Below are 18,585 nucleotides of genomic sequence, written 5' to 3'. Positions count from 1 at the left end.
ACATGCTCAGAGGTTTCTAAATTGATCTAAACTGCTTCATTTATCCCTGTTCTTGTGGGACCAGTGTGCCTCTCCCACCAGCATCATGGAAGTCATAAAACACCACCACAGAACTGCTTAGGATTGACTTTCATGGAGCTGACCCTAGTCTGTGCTAGTCTTGTAGGAGATTAAAAGAAACAAACCATATTGTTATAATGATGAGTTTGTCTCAGAGTGCAAACTTAAGTGACAACATCAGTTGCTTGCACTTCACCATTTTGGATTTACTTCACAAGAAGGAGTAAATTGTTGCAGATAAGTAGATCCAAAATGATGGCACGAGTCCCATGGGATCATGCAATACCTTGTCATTTGTCCTGCAACGATACAACTCTTGTTAAAGGGATATAGCCCTGTAATTTGGACTCCGCAGGAAAAAAAGCTTGAATGAAACAAAACCTGTAGCTTTTATTAGTTGTTTTGCCAAAACTTTGAGCTACTGTGAGTTAGTGTTGTACGTGAAGACTTGGAGGACCAAGGAATTAAAACCCATACAATTAGCAGATTACTAAATACCAATGAGAAATTTAGAGCTATAATGCAAAATCCTGGAGCATTAAGGGATTTACTACTTGGCTGATGAGAAGAAAAACTTTGGATTTCTATTTCGGTCCTTAATTAGTAATTTTTTTAAGACTGAGCTAACTCATAAAAGGTAACATGGGAAGCAGCACAATAAACTTAATAAAACATCTTCTACAAAATAAAAAAGGAGAAAAAAGAAAGAATAGTTTCTAATAGAAAACTATGTTCCGGTTCATCCATTTCCTTTTGTTTTCTTGCCTTCCCACCCACAATTAGCTCTTTTCTAATAACATTAAGCTGTTTGTTAAAGCAGTATCTGAAGCAACAAAAGTAGCATTTTAAAACCAAAAGTGGAGCTCCAGTGTAGAAGGGGCCTTTAGGGAATTTTCTTTCTCACAGCTTAGCTTTTAAGGTATTTTTAAAGCTTTCACTCTCTGAGACTGATTCCAAGGACCCATCTATGGAAGTAGACCTTAAAATGGATGTAGTGGTCACCATCTGTGGTAGCTGACCAAGCTCATGCTTAAATTCTGCTGGAGTCACTTGTGCAGTATCATGCCAGCTCTGCCTGTGTGGAAATGGGACAGGTAGATTAGGAGAAACGTATACACTTTCAAACACAGGGGAAGAGAAGATGCTAACATTCAGCAATGCCATCTTCTTGCAAAAGTATAATTGTTGGTTGCCTTTTGCAGAATTATGATACATCACTGGCAATCTATTTACAGGAGTTGGATTTGCAATGGCATTCAGGCAACTTGGCGTTTCGAACAGAAGGCTGCTTTGGGATATGCACAAGTACATAGCTATTTCATGGATTCCAGTGGTTTCATTTCTGGCCTTCTTTACCTTTGACAGACTCCCATCAACATCCCCCTGCTAAACATTTCAGGGCCTTTCCATTGATTTCAACAGTCTTTAGATCAAGTCAATAAAAGATAACCAGCTTGCCTCATGAGAAAGGGGAGAAAAAGACTGTAACTGAAATCTGAAGAAATATACTGTAGGTCAGTGTTTCCCAAACTTGGGACACCACTTGTTCAGGGAAAGCCCCTGGCGGGCCGGGATGGTTTGTTTACCTGCCATGTCCACAAGTTTGGCTGATCGCGGCTCCCACTGGCCACGATTTGCTGCTCCAGGCCAATGGAGGGTTTGGGAAGTGGCGCAGGCCAAGGGACATGCTGGCCACCCTACCCGCAGCCCCCATTGACCTGAAGCGGTGAACCGCGGCCAGTGGGAGCTGCGATTGGCCGAACCTGCGGACACGGCAGGTAAAAAAACCAGCCTGGCATGCCGGGGCTTTCCCTGAACAAGCGGCAGCCCTAGTTTGAGAACCACTGCTGTAGAGAACCAAGTCCTAGATAAATTACTTGCTCCAAGCAAAGGCAATTTTAAGTACCTTTCCCATTGCCACCATTGGCACCCTGTTCTCTTTCCTTTCCCCAGAGAACACAACAGTACAAGTCCCCTGTATGAATTAATTACGAGTGCTGCAAATGATCCCTGATCATATCTGTGCCCTGAAGGCACTTACCGTACATGACTGAGCAGACACACTATTGGAGTAGGTATCAGGAAAGTAGAAATTCCCCAAATGAAGAACAGGGAATTGAGAATGGCCTGTCCCAATACTGAATTAACGGCACCTCTTACACATAGTTCCTCAGATAGCTGCCTCCTTGGCATATGTCTGTGGCACCGCTGTGGGGACCAATCCTACCTGGAAAGGATAGAGAGATGGACAGTATGACCCAATAGGTCCTTGCTACAGTGCTGTAAAGTGTCACAATTCTCTGCTGTTCCAGTAGCTCCATCCAGCTACATGATATGCGAGAATGTGTTAGGAATTAACATGAGGGAGACCTGAATGCAAGAACTAAATATTTCTGCACATAACCAGCTCCCTCTCAACAATTAAAAATTTAAAATGGGATCACCCCTTCTGAATAAAATATCTCTAATTTTGTTTATTAATTATTAATTATTATATATACTGTTTATATTACAATTGAACCTAGAGGCATCACACAAACTGAGGTCCCACTGAGCTGGGCGCCATATGGACGTATAGTGACAGACAGCATCTTCTCCAAATAGGTTAAAATTATCACACAAATCCAAGCCAGTTGGCTCAGTCCTCAGCTGCACTGAGTTTACTAATTTTATCCCTGTGACCTTCACTCCCATCCCCGGTTTCTCGTTTGTTGTCCCTCATCATTAGTTGAGGCCTGGGTCTGGGTCACTTTGTGAATTAGCCGCCCCCCTTCAGGGGCTTAAATACTGGTGTGGACAGTGCTATGTCAGTGGGAGGGCTTCTCCCACCAACACAGCTACCTCCGGTCGCGGGCCCTGGAGTAATTAAGCCGACAGGAGAGCGCTCTCCTGTTGTCTTAGAGCGGCTACATTGCAGAGCTTACAGCAGCATCAATACCGCTGCAATGCTGTAAATTCTCTAGTGCAGCCACGGCCTTAGTGAAGAGTAAACTGGCCTACTAACTGTAACTAGGTAGTGACTGCTAGCGTGGGAACTAAACAAGGAGAAGCACAAAAGAAAAGGTGAATGAAGAAAACAGCTAACTATGTGTTTGGTTTATAATTTGTGAATGTCTTTAATTGTCCAATATTTGAACATTAATTCTTATGAATGAATACATAAGAATCTGTGAAGTGAACATGCTCTGAAAACACAAGACACACATGTCTTGTGTCTCGGTTTGGGGTTAGGGAGGAGGTGTACTAACAACGTATATTACTAATACAGACACTAATGCAGATCTAACACATGTACCTCCTAGCTAATTATCTGCCATAACAAAATGGAAATTCAGTGAAGGTGGTTTCACCTCATTTGTGAATCAGGAATGCTCAGATTTCAAAATGCTCAACAGTGACAAGGTGTCATCAGGCAGTTTCTTTAAAATTTAGGGGTTTGAAATTCAGAATACACAAACAAAACCATACACATACCCACACACATTGTATATACACTAAAAATATTGACTGCCAAAAACCTGCATTTGGTTACTGGACTATTTTGTGTGGCCTCAGATCCAAGGTCCAGGATGGAGCCATAGTTCAAATATTATTTTTACAGGGCTTGACTGCAACGCTATGTGGCCACATAGAGAATAAGAGGCATCTATTCCTCCCCCTCCTCTATGCAGAGTCACAGGGCTTATCCCAGGGACACTTTTAGCAGGGGTTCATCAGTTCAATTGCGCCCATGGAAACCATGAAACCAGTGGTGCCAAAACAGGTAGTGGGGTGCGGAGCTACATTCGCACCACATGAGAAACTGCACGTAGCTCCATAGACCAGGCCTGGGGTCATAGTGAGGCCAGTTCCAGCCATGTCACTGCATGATGATGAAGGAGTCAGAGGTGCTGGAACTAGGGGTATTAAGGGTGCTGCTGCACCCCGTGGCTTGAAGTGGTTTCCAACATATATAGGGTTTACAGTTTGTTTCAATGGCTCTCAGCACCCCACTATATACATTGTTCCAGCACCCCTGGGCACAGCTATGTGTCCTGGTCTCCAAGCAGCAGGGACATGGAACTGGGGTGCTGGGCTCATAGCAGGGCCTCTCCCCACTCTGACCAGCCAGATCCGGATGATGAGCAGAGCTGCCTCCCCCACTGCAGGGTCTCTCTCACAAGGAAAGTCTTGCTCCAAATTAGTCAAGTAAAAAAAAAAAATCAGCTAATTAGTAAACTTGTAATAGGTATTGCCCAAAAGTTCAACAATCATGAATTGAACCTCAAAAAATCATCAGGTTTTCTTAAAAACCATAAGAATTTAAAAAAAATCCATTTGGGTTCATTTAAAGGGAGCCTTTAGGGTGCACGCAGGTCACATTTCAAATTTTTCTCTGCAGATATAAGGGCTAGAAATGTACTTTTTAAAAATAATGAAAGGTGAGATTCTCACATAATCACATGACTCCAGAAGCTGGGGCTTTAGGAGAAGTCACCACATACCACAAAATTCATGATAAAACCGCAAGGGCTGGCTACACAAGCTATCTTTGCATGCTGTTCTCATAGGAAAGGAAAATGTCCTGATTTAAAATAAATTTAAAAAGAGATGCAGTTAACAGATTTCAATTGTTAATCGGACCATTAAAAATCTCCCTGCTCCCTTGAAATATGTGTTAACTTATGTTAAGAAATCTGTTCCACCTTGTATTTAGCTGAGTACATTTCCCAGACTTGAAGAAGAACTCTGTGTGGCTTGAAAGCTTGTCTCTCTCACCAGCAGAAGTGGGTCCAATAAAATGTTACCTCACCCATCTTGTTGCCCTGCTCCCAGTTAGTATGTTCAATTTTTGGTCGCTATCTCTCTCTGTGCATGGTTCATATATGTCCCCAACCATCATAGTATTTGACTGCCTCACAATCTTTAACATACTTACCTTCTCCACATCCCTGTGATGTAGGGCAGTGCTATTGTCCCCCTTTTACACATGAGGAACTGAGACACAGAAATGAAATGACTGGCTCTGTGGCAGAGTCAGGAAATGATCACAGGTCTTCTGAGTCTGACACTAGTGTCCCAGCCACTGGACCATGGTGGTCCAAGGAGGCAGGAGAGAAAGGAACTTCCTGTGTTGAGTTGTTGTTTTTTTTAAATTTGTTAAATAACAATGCCGTACCTCCAGGTGCAATTTAACTACATGCAAATGCTCTTGGATTTATGCAAGGCTAATGCCTCAGTGTATAAATGCTCTCTTGTCTCACCTAAGGGTGCTTCAAGGGTTAATCTGGAGGCCTCTCTGGAGTTCAGTTAATTTACAGCTGGAGACCTTTATCGTTTCAGACTGACATTGAGGGCTCACGTTTCGCACTTAATTACTTGTTCAGCAATCATGGCTGGAAGAGATAGATGTGTTTCTGTGTTTAGTCCATGCAGCTGTGAATTGTTTATTTACTTATCCTCCGGCTGGGAATGGCTGTAATTTAAAGGTTCAGATCTCTGCTACCCTGAAAGGTGCAGGTCTTCCTTTAAACACTTCCATATTGCAGAGATGGAATTTCACTGGAAATGCCCTTGCTCTTCTCCCATGCAGTGTGATGGGAGGAACAGGTGTCATCAGTTATTTTGTGGTTATGTATGTTAAACAGGTACTGCCAAGTTCACAATCCTCACGAAGATCCACAGAGATAAATCCGAAAGGTAAAAATAAGGCCAAAGAGATGAAACTAGCTGCAGCCGAGAAATTCAGCTTCTGGGTAATGACTTGATTTCTAGCAGGACTGAAACCACAGCCCTTTAGTTCAAAACAGCAGCTCACAGCAATTCATAGGCCAAATGGTGCAATTACAATTGAAGCTGTCAAATGGTGACCAGATGGCTTTATCTTTCACACCAGAGACCTAAGAAGCCTGTAGGTGTGACCTTTCCATATACTCAATCCACCTGCACAGTACATATGGTCTGTTAAATTCGACATCCAGTCATATCCCGTAATGTGCACCAAAGCCCATCTTTGAACTTCAAGAGTTTTGAGTGGAGTAGGCTAAAATTCACCACAGTGGTTCTCAGAGTCAAACAATATGGTGAGGGTTTCTTAAAAGCTGATCAGTTGACTGTTGGTAACAACTGTAAGTAGCCAGCTAATGTGAGTTTAACTTAAATGTCATGCTTCAAGACACAAGCTGAGCACAGCTGGGATCAGGAGGGTATGTTATCCCCATGTTCAGCATTAAAATGATACATTACAGGGTTTATGCCCCTCCTCTGAAGCCTCCTAGAATGGCCTCAGCTGGGGCAAAGACACTGGACCAATGATCCTATCTATCAGGCTGTCAGTCTGCCTATGAAAAAAGAATCCTGCAGCACAAGTAACCCAGAAATTCAAATGCTGGATGATAAACGTTCCTGAGAAGTAGGAGAGCAGAGTACTGAGATGGTGCACTCTGAACCAGGAGGAAGGGATTAGAGCCCTAAACCCTGACAGAAACAATTAGGATCCTAAAAGCAGAGAAAAGGATTAATTTCTTTAATCTCACAGTCCCCTGAGTGGGCAGCTATTATTAGAATCATAGAATCATAGAATATCAGGGTTGGAAGGGACCCCAGAAGGTCATCTAGTCCAACCCCCTGCTCAAAGCAGGACCAAGTCCCAGTTAAATCATCCCAGCTAGGGCTTTGTCAAGCCTGACCTTAAAAACCTCTAAGGAAGGAGATTCTACCACCTCCCTAGGTAACGCATTCCAGTGTTTCACCACCCTCTTAGTGAAAAAGTTTTTCCTAATATCCAATCTAAACCTCCCCCATTGCAACTTGAGACCATTACTCCTCGTTCTGTCATCTGCTACCATTGAGAACAGTCTAGAGCCATCCTCTTTGAAACCCCCTTTCAGGTAGTTGAAAGCAGCTATCAAATCCCCCCTCATTCTTCTCTTCTGCAGACTAAACAATCCCAGCTCCCTCAGCCTCTCCTCATAAGTCATGTGCTCTAGACCCCTAATCATTTTCGTTGCCCTTCGTTGTACTCTTTCCAATTTATCCACATCCTTCCTGTAGTGTGGGGCCCAAAACTGGACACAGTACTCCAGATGAGGCCTCACCAGTGTCGAATAGAGGGGAACGATCACGTCCCTCGATCTGCTCGCTATGCCCCTACTTATACAACCCAAAATGCCATTGGCCTTCTTGGCAACAAGGGCACACTGCTGACTCATATCCAGCTTCTCGTCCACTGTCACCCCTAGGTCCTTTTCCGCAGAACTGCTGCCGAGCCATTCGGTCCCTAGTCTGTAGCGGTGCATTGGATTCTTCCATCCTAAGTGCAGGACCCTGCATTTATCCTTATTGAACCTCATTAGATTTCTTTTGGCCCAATCCTCCAATTTGTCCTCCAATTAGCCAGCCTTCCTCAGTTTACAGACTGGAAAACAGAGGCAGAGCTTAAGTGACTTGCCCACGGAAGTCTAAGAACTCAGGTGTCCTGACTCCAAATTGGAATGCCTGTCTAGGATATTGCCCATCTAATGGGTAGACACCCAGCATTACAAGAAGGTGGTATTAAAAATCCACTCAACAGATGGGCTCAGAAGATGACCGAGGTGGAAGGCAGGAGCTGGCGGTTGTGAAAAAGTTCTGGCCCTGGTTGAATCTAATTGGGAAGAGAAAGCTCTAGTCAGGATATCACAAGGAGAAAGTTCTGTAATGTTCCGTGTCAGTTGGACTATGGAGAGGCATAGATCTTGCAGCAGGCCTCAGATTAAAGGAATATTAAATAAGGACTTTAGTTTTGATGCTGACTGTTAATCACAATTATTACATCTGTATGCAGGTGGTGGGACTTATATACACAATCTCCATCCCATCAGAACCACTACCCAAGACTGATATGAGCTGTGTCATGAGCTCAGTCGTGACCTTTAACTCCTCTTATGTAATAGCAATGGAGAATCATAAGAAACTTTCTTCTAACACTGTACAAGGAACTTTGAGAATAAGGAAGTTATCCCTAAAGCAATTCTTTCTTCACTGTGCAGTTTTTACCTAAAATCTCCCTCAGTTCCCACCTGCTATAAATTCAAAGACATAGTCATCCCCTGCTGTTTTTCTATGAGAAACATGCATTCCTTTTAGACCTAGGGTTACTTGTGTCCCACACAAATTAGGAGGATAGGCAGTAGAATAGAGAAGAAAACTGATGGAACAGTAATCTCACTGTTTTTTTATTATTCCTATAAATTATTTAGCTCTGCAATATTGAATGTTGAATCTTAAGACTGAAGGGTTTTTTATAATATAAAATACATAATTACATTTCTTTTTCTTTAAAGAGGTGCCATGCATACCTATGGTGCCACAGAAGAAAGAACTCCAAGGGACATAGCTATACATATGTGTGTGCGCGCGTGCATGTTTGTATATATTCTCACACACATACACGTACGTGTGTGTGACATGCAGCTCTCTCTGGTGTGGCATGTACCATCTATTTAACAGCACACACCAAAATTTACACACCAGTTTAATACAGGCATTGAAGAAGAATATCTTATCCAACAGAAGTTTCAGGGGAATTTAAGTAAGCAGAATTTAATGACCCAAATTCCTGGAATTTGCTGTTAGACAAGGTTAATTCTAATAGTCTTTTTTTTTTAAATGCTAAATTAGCATATGACCTCAAAAGAGCAACAAGCTACTTAATCAGACATTCGTCTTTCAGAAACATTCACAGTTGTGTTGGCAGAGCATCAGTGCACACACTAAAACAAAAACACTGTTAAATGACAAACATAAGAACATAACTTTTGCAAAGGATTTTAAACAGATCAGGAATATTACAGGTTATATAAAAACAATTTACAAGACATAAATAGTTACCAAGCAAAAACTGAGCTTAATCACAGACAGAATGGAAATTTCACTGACAATTCAGAAAAAAAAAAAAGATATACAGAGCCAACCTTTTAGTGTGTGGATGGATCAAAGGAGAATTGTTTCTCTGCGAGGTTATTACAAAGGATACTTCAGAATCAAGAGCACTGGAATTAGGACTGAAAAGAGCTCTGTAATGTCTTGTTCATGTGGGTAGCGCTAATCAGGCCCCAAAGTGTCAAATCTCAGGGGTCAACAGTGGGGCTTTCTTTAGGGTTAGAGCCACAAAGATGTTGCTCTGAATTTGCCTGATGTAATATACAATTAAGAGAACCCTTGTTTGTTTTCACTGTTTTGCTGTTTTTTGTTAGATTTAACCTTGAACTGGAAAATAAGATACTAAAGGTCAGATCCTCAGGTGGCATAAATTGTAACTAGAATGAGTCATGACAATATACACCAGTTGAGGAGCTGGCTCTAATTTTTTAACCCATGCAGAATGGCGGAGTCTTACTATCGGGATAATCTGTCCATGTTTTCAAAGAGCATGTTATCTAACCTCAAGCTGTATTTGCCTGCCTGAGATTGAGAATATAGAGAACAGAGCGAATAGCCGAATCAGCACATCTGCATCTAAGGCAGTTTCAGCCTGTAAAAAGAAGACCAGAGTCGATTTAGAAGGACAATCCCAAGTGCCTCGCTTAACATGCTTAACATAAAATGCAAGATTAAACGCTTTGCTGAACTGGGGCCTGTTGCAATGTCAGTGTAGCTGGAGGCAAGGAGGATTATTCTGATATGCCCCAAGCTACACACTTCTGAATAGGGCTTGCAGGGCTTGTATCCTAGAAGTAAAGTGAGTATTTTCTACCACTGCCCTACAGTGGTTACTACTAGGTTGTCTTTTTGTCTATGTGCACCATCAGATCTTGTAATTGACCAGTGCTGTAATAATGTCTTTACCAGAAATGGTTCATTCACGGGGCACAGTGAAACAGATGCCGTGGAGCAGTGATACGCAGAGCTCAGTGGTTCAGGAGACAAATTAACATTATCCAAAAGAGCCACAGTCGTGTGAATTCATTGTTTCATTTTCTCTAGTAAATATATATATTTATACTACATATTCATATTTAAACATTATGACAGGGAAAATATTTAGTATGTGTATATATATACACACATATACACACACACACACACACACGTATATATCAGTAAAATGACTGACCAAGCATCATTATTTTATCAACTACTGTTGATCAATTGGATAGTAAAAGCATCCTGATTGATTAATAATTGATTGGTTAATAACTTAGGGTGATTAATAATTAAATCACACAGTGTTTTAATATCATGTGCTGCAAAGAGCCTCGGGAGACACATTAAAGAGCCACTTGAGCCTCACAAGCCTCAGTCTGAGTCTCACTGGAACATAGAAACCTTTTGCATACAGCACATGTTCATCAACACAGAAAAAAAAAACTTATATGTGGTCATCACTGTGCTAAACTGCAGTGAGATTTTATCTGACTGGCACTGAAGATTTCCCACTGCTTACATTAAAAGCAGCTTTTGATGCCAGAAATGAATATTACCATATTACATAAAGGATTCAAAAGCTCAAGTGCTTTCATGTACAACTAATCTATCCAAACAAAAAATGTTTCTCAAAAAATTACTACAATATTTTTATAACAAACCTCAGTCAAACTCAACTTTGAATAAACATAATACCTACTTTTTACACTTTTTTTTAAAAAGTGAGCTAAAATATTTCACTTTCATTCCTCAGCTACTATCTTCTCTCTAAATTCATGCTGGCTACATACAAGATCCCAGCTCTTTTTGCATTTGAGAGAGTTGTACCTTGGTAGCATTTTGATTGATACTGACTAAAGTTGTTAATACTTTCAGGTATGTTGTTACCATTATAATCAGTTCATTTCAGGTGTTTTGATGATACTCCTTTTAGACAATGTTTTCCTCTTAAGGGGAATGTGGCAACAAAACAACCAAATGAACTGTTAATGATCATAACGTAACTAATATTAAAGGCCTGATCCTGCAACAGCATGCATATGAGCAGAATCCCATTGACTTCAGTGGCACTCCACACAGGCATAGAGTTCTACCCATACATATGCCCTTACAAGACCAGAGTCTAAGAATATTGCCACCTCCCTAGCATTGTGATTAAAACGGACCTCTGTGCAATTACTTCAGACTTACAGAAGTGTGACTTGTGGCAGAGTTTGGCCCTTTATTATTTTTTTCTGATCTAGTCTGGCTGTGGAGAATTTTTTCTTGTATTTGTGAGCATTTATTTAGACTCTCATTACTACCTAAGACCAAGAATTGCACCTTAAAGGCCCCACCCTACACACCTTTACTCCCAGAACTGTTGAAAGTGTGGTCCTATAATGAAATGAGGCCCAATTAGTTCTCTCTGCACTAAAACTAAACAAACAAAACTAAACAATGTAAAACTAAACAATTTGCAGACTGTCACATACATTAAGTAGCACAGTATTGGATAACAAAATGAAGATGCATAAATAAAGAAGATGCTCTGACCATTTACAAAGTTCATGTGTACATATTTATTAGGGTAGAGTATTTATTATTATTATCATCGTCATAGGCTGCAATCAAAATCAAGACTTCATTGTGCTAGGCACTGTACAAAAGCTATAATTCACATCAAAATGTAAATGATTTATGTCTGCATCTTCTAAGAGCAAATTTTTCAGTTGCTAATTTTCTTTGAACTATATATATTAGATGCTGTAGACAATAAGTTACTTATACCTAAAGCATGTATTTTAAGATAGTGCTTTTATAGGCTACCATGGTCCCTTTTCCAAATCCTTGAATGTTTCTGCTATGGATCTGATTCTGAATTCCTGATGCAGGCAAAATTCATCTTAGTGGGCAGGTTATGTATATGTTCTCTGAGGGTGAGGTCCAATGTTTTTGACTTTGATATCAGCTTTCTTCCAGAGAAGAAGAATATATGTGTGCCCACATCTTTGTTGACTCCCATGGAACTATACCCGTTTACACTAGTTGAGGATCTGGTCTGCAGTTTCTTCCCATTTGTGGTATTCCTCGACACAAAAAATGAAATCCTGGTTTTGTTGTTGTTTTTTATTATGCTGACTAAAACAACAACAATAATAATCCTGGCTGATAAACATGTGTTTTTTGATGAATGATAAAAATAGGTATTGTTCGAAAAAAGACAAGATGATTAAATCTATCTTTTAAAAAGAAAACAGTTACACAAAACTTCTATTGTCTGCAATATAATTTGCCCATCCCTTTGTGCTGAACACAACTAATGTGTTTGATGCGACAGCATTAGGCACTTTTGTGGCTCTTCTAGCACTTTAAACACTCCATTTTGGAGATCAATGTTTGCTTGTTTTGTTTTTTCTTATATAGTTTTGTCTGACTGTGGTTCTTTCTCTTGGCATCAGTCTTTTGTTTTTCACTCTGAAACTACCATGAGAAAATTCTTGGTTTGAACCTCTACAGTTTAAACATCACAATATGATATTCTGAAATAAATCTGGTGATATTATAGATTCCTCTGCAACCCAGAAGGAATAAAAGTTACTTTTTCTTTAACTGATCACAATGTATGTTAATAGTGTACAATTGAATTAGAAATATCCGACATGGACTAGGTCCCTAGAACTAAAGCTAAACTTATTTTTATATACATTTTCATTTGCCAGCGATATTTCAAATGTTTGTAATACAATGACTCCTAGCTTAATATTAAAATGTAACTGTGGACATGAATGTTGAAAATAATAGTTCTTAGAGTTTAAAGATCAAAGGTAAGGGAATGGAGACTATATTCATTTTCACTGACTCCGGTGTTACAACATGATTGAGCTGTTGTACACCACAAAATTTAAAGATAGCTTTTGCTAATTTTCCACTGTCAAAATAGCCTAAATATTTAATCATGTAAGAAACACAAGAAATCAATACATGTTATTAAAGGAGCTCATAATAAATCAGCCTTCCTAATTCTACCAAAAATTCAGTTGATGCAACTAAGGTGGATTAAATACAATAAAAGTGATATATGAACTTATATATGATACATGGTTTCATATCCAAAAGTCAGAATCATTTTTTTGTAAGGAATTTGTTTTTTAGCATTGAAATGTTGATTTCAGGATTTTCAGCCCTCGGCAAAAGTAAGCATTTTACCATATCTGCTAAAATGTAACATTTCTGATATTCGCAAAAATAAAAGGAGTACTTGTGGCACCTTAGAGACTAACAAATTTGTTAAAATTTAAATTTTAAATTTGTTTAAATTTGTTAGTCTGTAAGGTGCCACAAGTACTCCTTTTCTTTTTGCGAATACAGACTAACACGGCTGCTACTCTGATTTCTGATATTGTTTCCAGCTTATTAGTTTGTCAAAGTGTACAGTTCAGTCTTCAGTGTGAATTCATATTTTTCTGAATCAGTACTAGAAAATCCCTTTAAAGTGATTTTGGTGAGATTAAAATATACATTTGGGTTTCTTCTGAAGTGTTTTCCCAAGTTTAAAGGTGAAGCATGTCCTTCAAATAAAATAAAACAACATAAAAATGTTTGCGGTTCCTTGACTGCATTCCAGTCAATGGAGTTTCACCAGTGTAAATGAAATCAGAATTAGGCTCTATTTTTATGATTAATATGGACTCCTGCCTTGGAAACAAAAGAGTTAGAACTCTATTCAAGTTAAGGATATTTAAAACTACAAAACTGGATAGCCTACAAGATATATTAACATTCCCAAGGAGAAAATACTGATGTGAACAGAAAATGTCTCCTTCCTAATGGATTTATACTTAATTCTTTTTTTTGTTACAATTTAAAATGACATTTGCAATCTTTTCAAACCCAATCTTATTTGCATATTTCTACATGTTGATATTTAAACTTTAAAGTATATGTTTTTCATAGTGATCTTACATCTTTTAACCACACTGGATGATATAATATAATACACAGTTTGTATTTATATGGCACTTACATGTCAAAACATTCTGAATATCTCAAGAACAGGACAGAATTATCTTAGAAATAGTAACATGTGCCCCAAACTTTGGAAAATAGGAAAGTCTTAATATTGTATAAGGGCATATTATGTATTATATTATATTGTGTTTTACTGATATATCATGTTTTATTAGTTAGTATATAATCAGCAGTGATATTATTTCATCATTAGTTTCATTCTATGGCAAGTCAATATTTTATGTGCTGTCATACGCTAGTTAAGGAGAGAGGCTATTTATACTCTTTTTTCAATACAGAGACAGTTGATACAAATATTAAACCATCTGTTAATAAAGCAAATTGTATTTTAAGTACATAATAGGTGCTGAAAAGATAAATATGCTGTCAATTGCAATGCAAATAAAAGCCCCTATAGTATAACTTGATCACTGACTAAGAAAGTGCACTATAACTCTTTCCCCAGCCACTACTGCAAAAAGTAGCAATGCCATCTAATGGACAGCGCAGGGACCTCAGAACCAGCAAAGCAGAACTTTTTCCTGATAAGAATCTGTGCCCAGATTTAAAAGCTTTAAAACAGATTTACAAAGCAAGAGTTTAAATGGAAGAATAACAAAATACTGTAGCAAAGGCTTCACAAATATTTTGATTTCCTTGCTGTATGTCAACACTTTAAATGAGTATTATTGTTCCACCCTTTCCCTGTCACATATATTCACCCAGAAATGGTGAGAATGTTTTTTATGATTGTTTTATACTAAAAGCATTTCTACTAATATTTATCTCCCTAGTAAAAGTTCCCATATTTCATATTCGACAAGTAACTTCAACAAACAGGATACACACAAATTAATGAATATACATGCTCATACACATGCATATTCACAGATATGCAAGCACACATACACAATCATCCTCCTAGGCACATATGTGCAAACACATACATGCTCATAGCATGCACACACCCAATCACACTCCCTGACATGCATGTATACACATATATATTCATAGATGGAGACAAACATTTTCATGAAGAACTGCACATATACATATTCATCTTCCCAGATAAACATGTGCCCGTTCGTACATATTTATAGGCATACACACACACATCCACACTCACAAGCATGCCTGGACACACACATGTACTGACTCACACCGAACCAAATTCTGCTGTCAGTTACACCAGTATAGTAATTCCACTGATGCGCAATGAAGTTATTCTGGATTTACCTTAGTGTAACAAATAGAATTTGACTTAGAGTGAGTGTTAGGGTGAAATCCTGGCCCTGTTTTGCAATTAATTTAAATGGAGCCAGAATTTTACTCTTAGTGACTTTAAATTCCTAATGACCTTCACATAATTTCAGATATACAAATACTAACCAGCTTAAGTTTGCTCTACTCTGTCCCAGATACAACTAAACAAAGCACTATTCTCTGTGAGTCACAGAGATTTTCCAAGCATCTAATATTTTCCTCCACTTTATACAGTTAGGACCTGCCGCAAAGCTCCCATTGATTTCAGTGGACTTTGGATCAGTCCCATGTTCTTCTTCAAAATCTGACCTGCTGCAGACATGTTAGAACTCATTGTTGATTTAAATTATGAACATTATTCTGCACAACAGAGTTTGAAAAAAATCCATAACCATTCTTTAAATTTTGCTATGATTTTCCAGGATTTTTTAACCCCTCCATTTTTGTGTGAATTAAAAAATGTTAAGATATGAAATACAAAGTATAGATTTATAAAAAGAAAAACAATTTAAAATACATACATATATACATACATAAAAGGGAAGAATAAAATATTTACATCTGGACCCAGCATACAATGTAAAATATCTTTGTGGAAATCTCTAATATTCTCCAGAAACTTGTCCCCCAAAACAAGGGTGGGGGATATATTTTATTTTTGTACCTATATTCTGGGGGTTTGTTCTATCTTGAATAAATCTGAAGGGGTAGGATGTTAGTGTGGAGTAAAAGAGAGCAAATTGATTGTTTAAAAATAATATCTAATATTGTATAAAATAAGCCTCCACAGTTGTGACAAAACATGAATGGGGAAAGCCAATTCATTGCATAAAATAATTTGTTTTCAGTCATGCATCTGCCCACGTTATTTTTCTCAGGGACAGGCAGTTTTGCTAGGATTCCTGCAATACAGACACTGGGAATGTGGGGTGGGAGATTTTAGAATGTCCCTGGCCGAATGTGCAAACTCCAGGCTTGGAAAGGAAGAGGGAGGAGGGTTAGAAAGGGGCTGAAAGTGCAGAGGTAAGAGAAAGGTCCAGTACGTACAGATTGATGAGTCCAACAGCCCCCAGTCTCCGCTGGTCTCTCTCTCCCTAAGGCAAGTCAAAAAGGAAACGCGGTTCTTTTGCAGAATCAGAAATGAACCATCAGGAAGTTGGCAAAATCGCTAACTAAACAATCAATCGAGGAAATACAACAATTTCACAAAGATCGTGCATTTTTCCAGTGGGGGTGTAATCAAGATATTATTTTGGGGGAGGAGGGGGAAGACATCGGAGGTTGCAGGACTTTCCTCTCTCTGGCGGCCTGCCTAAGGTCCTAATATAAAACAAAACTACAGTTTACAAACGTGCAGAGAAGTGATCACACAGTTTGCAGGAGCCAAAAACTGAACTCGCTTTGCTAAACACAACAGCGATTCGGCTTTGTTCGGTCCAAATCTGCAAACTACTTGTTCACTTGAACCCAAAAGATTCCTCGTTTGCTATTAAAACGTTTCTCAATCGGTATTTCAAGAGGTAAACTCATCTCCACCGGAATGGCAACACAGAATGCTAAAGTCCTTGATTTGCGTTTATTTATAAATAGTTTGCTTCCAAGTGTGGTGTCCCATAATCGGTTGTAAATGGGATTGTCTCTCTCTCAGGGAGGGCAGAGAAAGAATTAGAGCGATAAAACATAGTCTAATGCCCATGTGGTCTCTGAGACAGGAGTAAGCCCATTGTTTTTAGGGGTTGCTCTGGATTTACACCAGTATAAGTGATAGAAGAATTTGACCTTAGGTTATAAAAGCCGCTGACTTCACTTGAACTCCAGGCAGAAGCTGTAAAGAATTTGTGCATTACCAACTGGGAAAACACGCCTGGAATGAATGCGCTGGGTCACCAAAGACAAATTGTTGTTTGTTGATTTTTAATTTACAAACACACACAAAGAAAGCAAAAGTGCAGTGACACATGGGAGCTGGCGTGGGTCGAAACGAGCCCAGATTGTCAATTTCTTTGTAAAGAAAAAAATACCGAGATCAAAAGAATTTCCCCCCTCTCCCCCCTCCCCAGTTAAACCATAGCTTCTAACACGTGCAATGTATAAAACTCCATTCAAAGGGGCTATTTTTCATTCACGATGAGTTGGAGTAAACAAGATGGAGACTGAAACAGATTTTCTGCGGCTGTTCCCTTAAAAACTGCATTTGGATTCACACAGCTCCTGACTGAAGCGGTGATGACCTGCCTGATCTTTCTACAGGTTCCTCACAAAGATGTTTCTCCTCCCCCCCCCCCTTTTTTTTTTTTTTACTTTATTTTTTTCCTGTTTCAGACTCATATTTCGAACTGCTGGGGCGTTTTTATGACTGAAAATAAAAGCATTAGCTACGTGGACAGTACTAATAATTCCACCGCCAAGGAGTTTCTGTCCCTAACTGACAGCTTTCAGAGTAGCAGCCGTGTTAGTCTGTATTCGCAAAAAGAAAAGGAGGACTTGTGGCACCTTAGACACTAACAAGTGAGCTGTAGCTCACGAAAGCTTATGCTCTAATAAATTTGTTAGTCTCTAAGGTGCCACAAGTCCTCCTTTTCTTTTTGTCCCTAACTGGAAAGCGTGACACACACTCAGTGGGGAATCTATTCATTTTTCTATGGGACTTTTTTTTTTCTTTTTTTGATTAGCAAATGTTCGTATTGTGCAAACTAACGAAATAGCTAACAGGAGGCTTTAAAGATGATGTCTGCTTTCCTGATAGATAATCGATGCTTACATACGATGGATCACAGAGTATGCCCTCAAACCCCCCCCCCCCCCTTCTATTGGGGACCTCAAAGCGAATGTTTTGGAAAGCTTAGCGAGGTATTGATAAATGACACTCAAATGCAACCAAGATGTATTTCAGCATAGATCTTTGGAAACAGAGGGCTAACGTCTCTCTCTCCCTGACTTCCTAACATTCAAGCAGTGGCTCGATGGGGCCTGACTATGCCAGCCTAGTTCTTCGGTGCTCTCTCGCTGTGCATTGCCTGCTAGCACGAGCTGCAAAACAGCAGCATAAAAGAAAAGGAGGACTTGTGGCACCTTAGAGACTAACAAATTTATTTGAGCATAAGCTTTCGTGAGCTACAGCTCACTTCATCGGATGCATTCGGTGAACAGCAGCATGCCGGTTGGCAACGCGCTCTGTCCACGGGTCTGCTAGCCTGCAGATAAACCAGGACTAGTGACCCTGAGCGCTTCCTGCTAAAAGCAACACAACTTTATCTAGTCCTATACTGTATATTTAATAAATAAAGTTCCTTTGCAAGTTGGCTGCGTTCCACTCACCCCATGGATGAGTTGGCTCTATAAACAGGGACTAGAAGATTAACACTGCTGTTATAACCTCATATAGAG

The sequence above is a fragment of the Dermochelys coriacea genome, chromosome 12 (assembly GCF_009764565.3).
Source record: "Dermochelys coriacea isolate rDerCor1 chromosome 12, rDerCor1.pri.v4, whole genome shotgun sequence".
Taxonomy (NCBI): domain Eukaryota; kingdom Metazoa; phylum Chordata; order Testudines; family Dermochelyidae; genus Dermochelys; species Dermochelys coriacea.
This window is presented reverse-complemented; position numbering follows the sequence as displayed.